This window comes from Lissotriton helveticus, chromosome 9, assembly GCF_964261635.1.
Source record: "Lissotriton helveticus chromosome 9, aLisHel1.1, whole genome shotgun sequence".
Taxonomy (NCBI): Eukaryota; Metazoa; Chordata; class Amphibia; order Caudata; family Salamandridae; genus Lissotriton; species Lissotriton helveticus.
In genome coordinates this window covers 375,774,127-375,786,316 of record NC_136070.1, presented here as the reverse complement: position 1 = coordinate 375,786,316, position 12,190 = coordinate 375,774,127, and the positions used below count along the sequence as shown (strand labels likewise).

Genomic DNA, 12,190 nt, shown 5'->3' with positions numbered 1-12,190 from the left:
AGGAAGGACAAACTCGCAGACAAAAAGGATGCCTTCCGGGTATCTATAAGAACGTACAAACTTGCGCTCCGTAACACCAAAAGTTTATTCTATGAGGAAAGAATAAAAAACTCCTCTTGCTCCGCTAGGGAAACTTTCACTATTTTAAAAGAACTTCTCAATGTCCCGGATCCCGCAGCGAAATCCCTCGACGCTAACACCGCGGAGGACAAATGTAACAAATTGGCAACATTTTTCGACGAGAAAATTCAAAAAATCCTCGCCTCCCTACCATCAATCGACATTAGTGTCACAGGCGGTGACAATTGTAATCCTTCCCCATCCACTAGCCCGCACCCCGTGCCCCCTGTCCCCCACCTTGACACATTCGGCCCGGTAACCACTGAAGAGGTCTCCGCGATGCTTGCCACAATCAAGAGTGGCTCGCCCAGCGACCCGGTCCCCATGCGCTTCCTGAAGAAAGTGGCTCACACCATTGCCCCTCCACTTACTGCCCTTATTAACGCTTCTTTACTTCAAGGAAAGGTCCCTCCCAGCTGGAAAGCGGCTGTTGTTAAAGGTCTCCTCAAAAAACCCGCATTGGACCCTCAGGACTTAGCCAATTACAGGCCAATTTCCCTCCTCCCAGGGAATAGCAAACTCACTGAGAAATTAGTGAATAAAAAGCTTTCGCTATTCTTAGAGTCCAACAACTTACTCAAGAGCTCTCAGACGGGATTCCGCCCAGGTCAGGGCACTGACACCGCCCTCCTGGCGGCAGTGGAGGAAGCCAGATGCATTTTGGATACAGGAGGATCAGTGGCAGTGATCCTCCTGGACCTCAGTGCGGCCTTTGACACTGTCAACCACCGGGTTCTAATCCAGCGTCTTAGAGATATCGGCATTGCCCTGAAGTGGCTCGCGTCATTCCTCAATCACCGCTCTTTTTACAAGTTTGGGAGAGCGACTACCACTCCCCAGCAGTTCCCCTTCGGTGCGGAGTGCCGCAGGGCTCGTCACTAAGCCCAACGTTATTCAACGTTTACATGTCCCCGTTGGAGGAGGTGGTCACCCCGTTCGGAGTGACAATCATCAATTATGCCGATGACACCCAGCTGGTGGTAACCCTCTCCCACCCCAACCAATGACCCTCCAACCTTCATAGTTGCCTCTCTGAAATTCAGGGGTGGATGAACAACTCGGCGTTGAAACTCAACGGGTCCAAGACTGAAATTCTGCTTCTTGGACAAAAAGGGCTCTCCCTCCCCCCCAACATCTGGCCCACCTGCTTAGGTAAACCCCCTGCCCCCAAAACTGAGGTCAAGAGCCTGGGAATATGGCTCGAGAAAGACCTGTCCTTCAGAACCCAGGCAAAAAAAACTGCGGGTATCTGCTTTGGACTTCTTAGGTCATGTAGGAAAGTTCTTCCCCTGCTCCCTCCCATTTCCCGGAAACTGCTGATCCAAGGCCTTATTCTGTCTAGGCTGGACTACAGCAATGCCATCTATCTGGGAGCCCCCGAAGCCACCTTTAACATCCTACAGAGAATTCAGAACGCCGCAGCCCGACTTCTCACTAATACCCCGACCAGAACTTCGGCAAAGCCAGCCTTGAAGCAACTTCACTGGCTGCCAGTCAGAGAAAGAGTTGTGTTCAAGGCTCTCTGCCTGGCACATAAACTCCTTCACAACAAAGGCCCCCCCATCCTTCAGAAACTTCATCACTCCATACAAAGCCACCAGATCACTCCGGTCGGACCACGAGAATTTCATTACTGTCCACAGAGTGAAGAAAGCCCGTTCTGGGGGACGACGATTTTCTGTAAACACGGCTAACCACTGGAATACCCTTCCCAGGAAATTGAGAATGGAATCAAATCTTCTCCTTTTCAGAAAATCACTGAAAACGCTTCTCTTTCCCTGATCTTTCCGCCTTCCTCGGCTGCCACACCCTCCTGATTTTCTAGGTTCCAGCGCTGGGATGCTCACGGGTTACTACGCGCTCTACAAAACCTTAAAATAAATAAATAAAATAACGGCGAGGAACCTGCGGCTACAGTGTGGCCAGCTCTGGGACAAAGCGCGGGCGAGGCTTGGGCGTACTCCGGAGCTGCGGTTTACAAGGCCCCGAGGATGGGAGCTACCCGGCACGCTGAGCGACCCTAAATCAGCTGCACTCCGTTCCAGCTAGTGAAGCCCTTGCTCTGAGATTCCTGCATAAGACACATGCGGGGACAGGGAGGAACTGCACCGACTGGGCCCACACCAAGCAGTGGTGAAGCGGAGGAGAGAGACGGGCCACGCTCGAAGCAGGAGCACCATTAGTTCCACACAAAGATCAGGTGAACAGCGCATCGAGGCATGCCCACAACCTCTCCAGAAGCTGGAGGGCAACCCACCACATCAGTGCAAACAGCGACCAGGGCCCACAGGGGAGGGGCACCACCGCGTAACTGGCGCACCCTCAGTAGAGAGCCCAGTCTACGGGGGAAATCAGACCGTGGTCATAACACCATGCTGCAATCCCGAAGTTGCCACGATCTCACCTCCATATTACATGGTTGCACACACTGTGAGGAGACCAGACATGCAACTATACCTGCCGATGGGGTTCCTGGCAGAATTCAGCCCCTGCAGCACTGGGCCCTCGAGGTGGTCCATTCTGCGGTTTGCTGCCCTTGAGGCCTGACCCCACATCCCACGGTCAGTGAGCTCGTCTGGAGGCCAAGGGGGAAGCGTACTAGTGAGGGGGCCACCACAGCAACCTGGGACGCCGACCTAACCTGCTGATAGGGAAGGATGGTGACAGCTAATAACAAGAAGGACCATACCATCAAGGAAATGCTTTCTGGGCCATCCTGGGGTCCTGCGGGGGAACCTGCTGCCCCCATCAAATCCCAGAAGAAAGCTAAGGAGCAGGAACCAGTCGCCCAATCCTTCATTTAATCCCTATTCATGTCACTCAAGGATAACTGCAGTCAGTCAAGCAGGACTTGTCTCAAGACATTAAGGAGATCAGTAGAGACCTGGAGTCTGTGGGCAACCGCATTGCAACCTGGACGATATGGGGAATAGCTAGGAAGAAGAATTGGAGTCCCTACAACAGAAGATGATCCTCCTCCGTGATCAACAGCTGGACCTCCAAGCCCACGCAGAAGACTTAGAGAATAGATCCCACCGTAACAATATCGGTATAAGAGGAGTGGCGTCCAAGGCAGAGGGTGAGGATACATTTGCCTTTGTTAGAGACCCCTTTCGCTTTATCATAGGGGCATCTCCCAAGATCGCAAGGGGACACTGGTCACACTTTAAACATCCATTTTTGGCTCCCAGAACTGAAAGACAGTAGCCCACTTTGGGACTTATTTTCCAAATGTTATCTATTTCTAGTTTTTTTGTGTTGAGGTATTTTAGTTAAGGTTCTTACACATCTTCGCTAAGGTCATACCACATTACATACATGACACCTGGAAGGGTGACAATACTAGAAGCCGGTCAGCATGCCTGTCGCATGCAATTCCACAATAGAGCTTCCCGCCTTACACTCAGCCCCAATGCCGATTGCAACAATTAAGGTACTCACCCTTAATGTGAAGAGTCTTGATAATCCAATTAAGCGCAAAGCAGTCCTGTCATACCTCGAAAACTCAGGAGCTTACATATGCCTAATCCAGTAGACACACCTCTTTGCTGGAAACTGCTCCCTCCTGCACTCCCGAGTGTTCCTCCACCTCTAAAAAAAAAAGCAGGGGCGGCCATCCCGGTAACACGCTCCTTCAAGGGGAAGGTAGGACATAAAGGGGTAGAACTAAGGGACAGACTAGACTCCTTACCTACCAGTTTACAATAGGCGATCGACCTTCCACCACTGGGTCTCTATATTCACTGAATGAGGGTCATGAAGCCTTTCTCCGTACCGCACTTGGAGAAGCACTCACGGCAGAGGAGAGAGGGGTCTTGATAGGCAGAGACCTTAACCGGTTCCTGGACCCAGACCTAGATAGGTCTGCGCAGCGACATGGTCAGACCGGGGCAATATCAAGGGGTGGGTTAGAGATGCTGAGGGACTCGGGTTTCAAGACTTGTGGCGAGACTCCCAGCCTAAATCGTGTGAATACACCTTCTACTTCCACACACACAAGACATATGCAAGGCAAGGCTAGACTATCTTCTGGGCATAAGGCACATACAACTCTTACTCGGAGAGTTGGAGATCCTTCCGATGATCACTCTGAAGTCACCCTTCCACTGTGGATATTGGTAGGGGGTCCCCTGCGCCAACACTGGAGGTTACGCAACACAATGCTACATCGCCCCAAAGTGGTTTCTCAAATCCAAAAGGCTATAACCACCTACCTCACACTGAATTACAACGATGAAGTCTCAATAGCGACACTGGGAAGCCCTTAAAATTGTCATTAGGGGAGAACTAATTGCAATCTCCGCGGCGGACAACCAGCTGCGAAAAAAGAGAGACACCCTTTCCACCCAAATCCGAGAGTTCGAGAGTGTTCACCAATGCAATGGTGCACCGATGATTTGGCGCCAAGTGACGGCGTTGCGCTTCCAGTTCGCCAGGCTGGACCTAGACGGGGCGGAATATGCAGCGCTCTGACTCCGCAACTCCTATTATGTTGAAAGAGAAAAATGTGCCCGCCCCCAAGCCAACAAATTTCATGCACAACGACAATCATCTGCAGTTCAATCCCTACACACTTGTGTCAAAGGGGACATCACTACGGATAATGACATAGCAGACGCCTTTAAAGATTTTTATGCACAATTTTACACTAGTCAATCCCTCGATCGAGCGCTCCTTACCTCCAATCTACACATACATCACGTCTTACCCCGGACCAAACGGAAGCCCTAGATGACGATATCCAACCTGAAGAGGTCATATCAGCTAACTCTTGTTTAAAAGCGGAAAAAGCACCAGGTCCAGACGGATTCTCCCCTATTTTGACAACATTTTCTGCCATGCTTGGGCCCCCATCCTCACCAGGCTATTTAACTCCTTTGCTGCCCCCAGCGCAATTCCTTCCACTATGCTCACTGCATGTTGTAGTACCCAAATCCGGCAAATACAAGCAACAGTGTGGCTCTTATCGGCTAATTTCTCCGCTGAACGTGGACCTCAAACTGTTCACAGGTATCTTGACTGGCAGACTAGGCCCACATATGCCCTTGATCATCGACCGGTATCAAACTGGGTTTATCCTCCATAGACAAACGACGACAACACCAAACGCATAATACACATCATAGAAAAAGTGGCGCAAACTCCAAGTGAGATTATGCTGCTAGCGATCGATGCAGAGAAGTTCTTTAATAGGGTGGATTGGCCTTTTCTGGAACAGGTCCTGACTCACTTCAGCAAAACGTTTAAGAAGAAAGTCCTGAATTGCTACTGCTTGCCTACTGTGATGATCTGGATCAACGGACATACCTCTGCCCCCTTCTCAATCGGCAGGGGCTCACGTCAGGAATGACCGTTATCACCCCTACTGTTCGCTCTATACATGGAGCCACTAGCCCAGAGATTTGAGATAACCCTCAGATCACTGGTGCTGTCTTTTGAGGCGAGCAACAAACCATTAGCCTATATGCCGATGATATGCTGGTGACACTAGATCAACCTGCCTCCGCCTTGCCGGCATTCTTAACTGAGCTAGAAGACTTTGGCCGGGCATCAGGACTCCAGGTCAATGTGGAAAAGTTGCAAACCCAGAGTCTCTCTACCTACGCCGTTGGTGAGCCATCTAAAGATCCAATACCCCGTCCAGTGGACAACTATTAACCTTCCATACCTAGGGATCAAATTAGCCTCCACACTCCAGCTGACTTCCTTGATCAATTACCAATCTCTCTACTGCCAGATCAGAAGTGAGCTGGGGTGACCGAGACACCTTCAGGTATCTTGGCTAGGTTGGATAGCGGCAATAAAAATGACTAGCTGTCCCGGACCCGCACTCCTACTACAAAGCCGCCCAAATGAGATGTCTATTAGAATGGTTCCAACCCGAATCAAAAAAGCATTAGCTCTTTCAGGACAGGCGGTGGCAGGTACCTCTCTCTCTCTGGAAGGCACCCCGCCTCAAAAAAGTGCATAGACCCCAAAACTTTTATCTAACCCCAATCCACGAGCACCAATGGCAGCCTGGGATCAAACTAGTGTAAAGTGCGGCCTTATGTCCTTTCCTTCTCCTATAACGAAAATGACAACCCAGATTTTGTTCCTGGGCTGAACCCCAGTGCATTCACGACATGGAGACGAAGTGAGTTCCACTCCATGGGCCATATGTTTGACGTAGAAGGGATACTCCCCTTCATCCAAATGCGCATGGATTTCAGCCTCCCTGATACGGAAAGACTGCCTTACCTACAACTCAGTCACTGGCTATTGCACCCCAGTAATTGACCCAACATCCATAGGCACCTTACGCCATATGAGATGTGGTTACTTACTAAAACTTCAGGGACACAGCTCACTTCTGAGTTATGTTAATTTTTTGATCCAGCCTAACAGACACACCTACAAAGCCAGTCAGCATAGATGGGAGCAAGACCTGGGGAAGCACCTGAGTGACAAGGAATGGAGAGTTATTTACTACAGGGCAAGGCACACTGCGTTCAACTCATCACTTACTAAAACCTTCATTAAGATCGCTTTGTGTTGGTACTTGACATGTTCCTGACAGCACAGAATGAACCCAAGCCATAGTGCTGAATGTTAGAGGAGCTGTGCTACACACAGTACCTTGACACACATCCTCTGGGACTGACACCGGCTTCAGTCCTACTGGACGCAAATAATCAACAAGATTGACTCGCATCTCAACATGCAGATCCCAAGATTCCCTGCCTATATATTGCTAGGCCTACCTAACCCTCTCACATACCTCTTGACATCCAGGCAGGGTAGACAGATATGCCTGGCTTTAGGATCTGAGCAACAGAACATACTATCACACTGGGACACCATACAAGTGCCCACCCATAAAGGGTGGCTGCATCCTCCATGGTACATCCTTGGCATGGAAAGAATTTCCTTGACACTCCCCAACCAAGGCGCCTCTTTTGGGGAGCTATGTAGTCCCTACTTGTCTCTCTTCTCAAAAGATTTCAGGGACCTGACATACCCAAAATACCTCCGCCTCCTGAGGCTGCAAATACGGATATTAACTCCAAACCAGACACAACCTTGTAACGTAGATTAGTATTTTGCATAATGTACATTAGAAAAGCAGAAAGATGGGGGGGGGTGATGTTGGGGATGCCACAAATTGAGCCTCTGTGCCCCTTGCATCCTGTGAACTGCTGCAATTCTATTGTCTTTGCATCTTTACTAATAATAATAAAGAGATTTGAAGCATAAAATGAGTGGGGCGACCTACAATGGAGGATCGTGAACAAAGGGTGCAATATATACATGAAAGAAAGAGTTCACCGCTAAACGAAGTCGCACTCACGTCGAATAAGTAGCAAAAACAAAACTGTAAATCCTTTGGACTTGGCATTTATCGCCTAAAGCGTTTCGAACTCAAACTGTTGGAGTTCGAAACGAGTTAGGCGATAAATGCCAAGTCATAAGGATTTACAGTTTTGCTTTTGCCACTTATTCGACGTCAGTGCGACTTCGTCTAGGGGCGTGTATGTATATATATATATATATATATGGTCAAAAAAAGACACCAAAATTGCTCTTCATATACAAACAGAAGTGGTCGCTAAAGAAAAATCTGGTGAAGACACAGATGCCGTAAGAAAGACTGAATTGACGAGCACAGGTACTCAGGCACAAACTAGAAAGAACGATCCAAGCAACTGCATAGCGGTCAAAGACATGGGTCCAAAGAGCCCTTTACCAACGGATACCATAGATGAAGATGTCAGTGATACAAAATCTAACGCGAAACAGAGACGAGCAAAAAAACGTAAAGGCAGAAAACATAAGCTCTGCTCAAAACGCGAAGGATTTAGGCAACTCTTTGGTCGATCTATTACCACAGAGCAAAACGAATCACAATCTGGGGAAGAGAAATCTTCAAGCCAAAAGTCCAATGAAACACGCCAAATATCTGAAATCCTGGAGAATCCAGTTAACAATGGATCAGATGAACAAAACGCCCACCTTCAACACGGCCAATTAGCATTTGCACAACCAACAAGGAACACCCCAACGCCTGTTGATACCGGCCTGTCAAATGCGCAAACAAATAACACAAAGATCAGCCACAACCTCCTGCAAAATACAGAACGAGGTCCTACCCCGGATAGAATCGATAAAAGAGTAGAAAGTCAAGGAACAGGCATAGGACTGACGGAAAGTCAATTACACGCTATCAATCAAGCAACTGCGATATTACATACACGGGGAGACAGCACAACAATAGAATCGGCACCAGCAAACCGGACAAGCAACGTGCATCTATTGGGCGGAAGGGGGAGACACACAGATCCCGAAATTCTTGTACCCCACCAAAGCGCAATTGACCAAGCCTCAGGCGGAACAATCAATACTGACACTTATATGGTAAAAACAAGATCAACAGAATATGTGGATCTAGAAACACCCATAGACATCTACAATAGAGGGCGGTGCAGAAACGAACAAGGGAATACCCCAGAGGCTATATGGTTTAACCCAGATTACATCTCCAAAGGACGACATGATATCCTAAACAGAACAAATATACTACGACTACTATCCCACATCCGCTCATTGGCAAACTTATTAAGCACAGACCTGCTATTCATTGAATTTATAGACTTAGAAGATACAGGAAGGGAAGCGACAAAGGCGACTTGGGCCTCGGGAAAAACAACGCAGAAAATTATATCCGAGGTATTTAAGAACTGGGGCATCACGATAAAACCACATACAAAGACAAGATACCCGGACATCCTGTACCCAGAAGTAAAGCTGGAGCCCAGGGATAACGCTTCTAGCCACAGAACCTCGGTTCTTAGAGGCGCGGCAGGGCCATGTAGAACAGGTAGCAATGAGAACACCGAAATCACCTGCTGGTTAGGAGTGGACAGGGTAGTTTCAACTGAGATGAAAGATCCAAGACGGATTGTGAGAACTATAAAAAACAGCAACTGACAACCCGACCAAAACCCCCGGGAGCACACGCTAAACCAACTGCGCATATGCTCCTGGAACATCAATGGTCTATCAACCAAAATGCTGGATTTAGAATTTATAGCCTACATAAGATCTTTCGACATAGTGGCCCTGCAGGAGACATGGCTAGCCGAACCTCCACATCTTCAAGGATACTTACGTTTTTTCACAGATGCCAAAAGGTCAGCTAAGTACGGGCACCTCAAAGGCGGACTAGCGATTTACGTAGCAGTCACTAGTTTTGTCAGGATAGAAGAAATAGGCTCTTTCAGAGGCCAGTCTTGCAATTAAGCTGTAGGTTCGCAGGAGATAGTCCGCCAGCCCCAACTTATCACTCTACAAGGTCAAACAGCATATTAGATTATACTTTTATTTCACTACCTCTTTCTCATTATATAACCTCGTTCCAGATAGGGAAAAAAAATCGACAGTGACCATTGCCCTCAGTTAATGGCTTTGAATATAGTGAAACCTACACTCGAGCGATCAAACGCCCCAAAAGAGTCCATTCATACTGTTAACTTTAAAAAAATTAAGTATTCAGTAGCAATGGGTGAAATGTTAATAGGAAGTGCACAACAACACTTTTTGGAGCGCACTGGACTAAATGAGGTTACAAAATGGGAACAATTCACAATCACGATGTCGAACTACGCAACACAGCCCAAAGCAGTTGCAAAGATCGGCAAAATTGAAATCCTATCACGAGAGCACAGAGGAAAAATTAAGGAAGCGAAAAACATGATATACCACTTAATGAGGGAAATACAGCTGGACCCTAAAGAAATAGCAAAGCAAACTCATCTTCGGACATTGAAATCCAAATTAAAAAAGTTGAAATGGGAAGCAACCAAATCAACAGAGGTCTACTTGTGGGCAAAACTTCACTCAGATACTAATGAGAATGATGGGGCGAGGTTTTGGAAAACCATTAACTCACTGATACGTCCGGCAAACCTGGGGGTCTCATCAAACATTACAGAGGAAACATGGGCATCCTATCTTGACATGCACTTCAATCAAGAACCACCTAAAAACCAGGTCCTATCTACATCAGATAACAGAATAGTCGACAATGCCAACATTGCGCAACAAACCCAATTGTGCACAAAAACTAAAGACAAATATGAACCTACCAACATCTCAAAGCTCCAACACAGCATTGAATGTCAAATTAAAAAAGGTAGAAGGGAAGGAGCTCCGGGACCTAATGGAATCCCCCCGAACCTCTTCAAGCAAGATGCGGGTTACTGGGCAGCAGCTCTTAAACCCCTTTTTTTGGAAATCAGGTGCTCGAACATCTTGCCAGATTCCTGGAAGGGCTCTATTATAACCCCAATATATAAAGCAGGGGACAGGGCTCTTCCTCAAAACTACCGACGAGTGGCCCTAATAGACAACGAGACGAAGTACTTCGCAGGATTACTGCTGGAGGAACTACAGGAATGGGCTGCAAAGAAATCGCTGATACCGGTTTATCAGACAGGCTTTGTTAAAACAGTGGGCACGATGACTAATATCCTAACCATGGGCCTACTAATAGATAAGGCAGAGACGAAAAAACTGCCACTACATCTCTGCTACATAGATTATAAAGCGGCTTTCGACAACATCAACCGGAATCTCCTGTGGTCTAAACTAAAGAACTGGGGGATCTCAAAACCGCTGCTGGACCTGCTAATAAACCTGCACATGGAGACCTGGATACGGATAAAGGTGGGGGATGGCTCACTGCTGTCCAGGCGCATACCGACAAACAACGGCCTCAAGCAGGGCTGCGTCCTGTCCCCAACATTGTTTAATCTGTTTTTGGGCGACCTGGCGCCAAATCTGATTGACTGCAACTCACATGCCCCTAAACTAGGAGGGCTTAATGTACCATGCCTCTTATATGCGGACGACATTGTTCTTATAAGCCACACTAAAGTAGGGCTTCAAAGACTCCTGAACACCACTCAGAGCTATTCCGAGGCAAATGATCTAAAAGTTAACCTCGAGAAAACCCAAACTATGACCATCAGCAAAAGAAAAAGAAAACCCCTCACGTGTCTCTGGAACAAATCTCGCATTAAAGACACAACAATATATAAATATTTAGGCGTGAAAATTGACAACGGCGGACGATTCAGTGCACAAAGGTCTTGCATCAAAGGCAAAGGGATAGCTCTGGCAATTGCTTTAAAAACCGTGAATAATAAGCTATCTGGTCCATCATTAACACCATTGGTAAAAGTTATCCGAGCTAAACTACTGCCTACAATCACTTATGGAAGTGAGGTTCTACGAGGCAGAGATGCAACAATACTTGACAGCACAATCATAGCCGCATACAGAATCATCTTTAGTCTTCCTAAGTGATCTCCCCAGCACAGATCAGGCTGGAGTTTGACATTCAACAACAGCTCCTGGCACGCCAGGGGGCCTACATCTGTGTATGGGACAAAGTGAGGAAATCTGCACAGGGAACATTGAACGAACATCTATGGAGGGAGATAGAGCAGTCTTCGACTTCGCCTGCAGCCAAATATCTTGTAAAAAGTCTTGTAAACACCGGGCTGGAACAGCTTTGGGCATCCTAAAACCTTCAATAAACTGGCAAAGAAATGTATCAAACACCAGTCGTGGGTACAAGATAAAACAGTTTTTTCAAAAAGAACGCACGCTTGGATAACTCTGAATTCTTACTCGGCAAAAGCTCCTCAGAACTATTTGGGCTTGGGCTATGCGAAAAAGACAAAAATGTGCTCCTTAAAATACAGACTAGGGCTGCTGCCCTGCACCCAGCATTTCCCGCACTGGTTAAAAAAGAAAGCAGGATTGTCATGCCGGCTATGCGGTCATATACAAGAAGATATGGTTCACTTATTATGCTCTTGCGAGAAAATGCAAGAGGAGAGGAAACTTCTTTTAAAACAACACTTTATTCGGCTTGGGTTACGTACACGAAGGAGCGCAGTAATAACCTGTTTTTCATCTCAGGACCCTGAATTGAGCTGCGGCCTTGTAAAATTTTTAAAGGCTGTGGAGAAAAAAATGACAGGGCCAGAATCTTGAATTGACTTGGTTCCAACTTGTCTTGCAA

General features: G+C 47.4%; 1 protein-coding gene across 4 annotated transcripts in view; it reads right to left on the bottom strand.

Annotated features, from left to right (window-relative positions):
- GSKIP (GSK3B interacting protein) overlaps positions 1–12,190 on the bottom strand; it is a 299,217-nt gene that overhangs the window by 111,605 nt on the left and 175,422 nt on the right. The gene's annotated exons all lie outside the window — the stretch shown is intronic.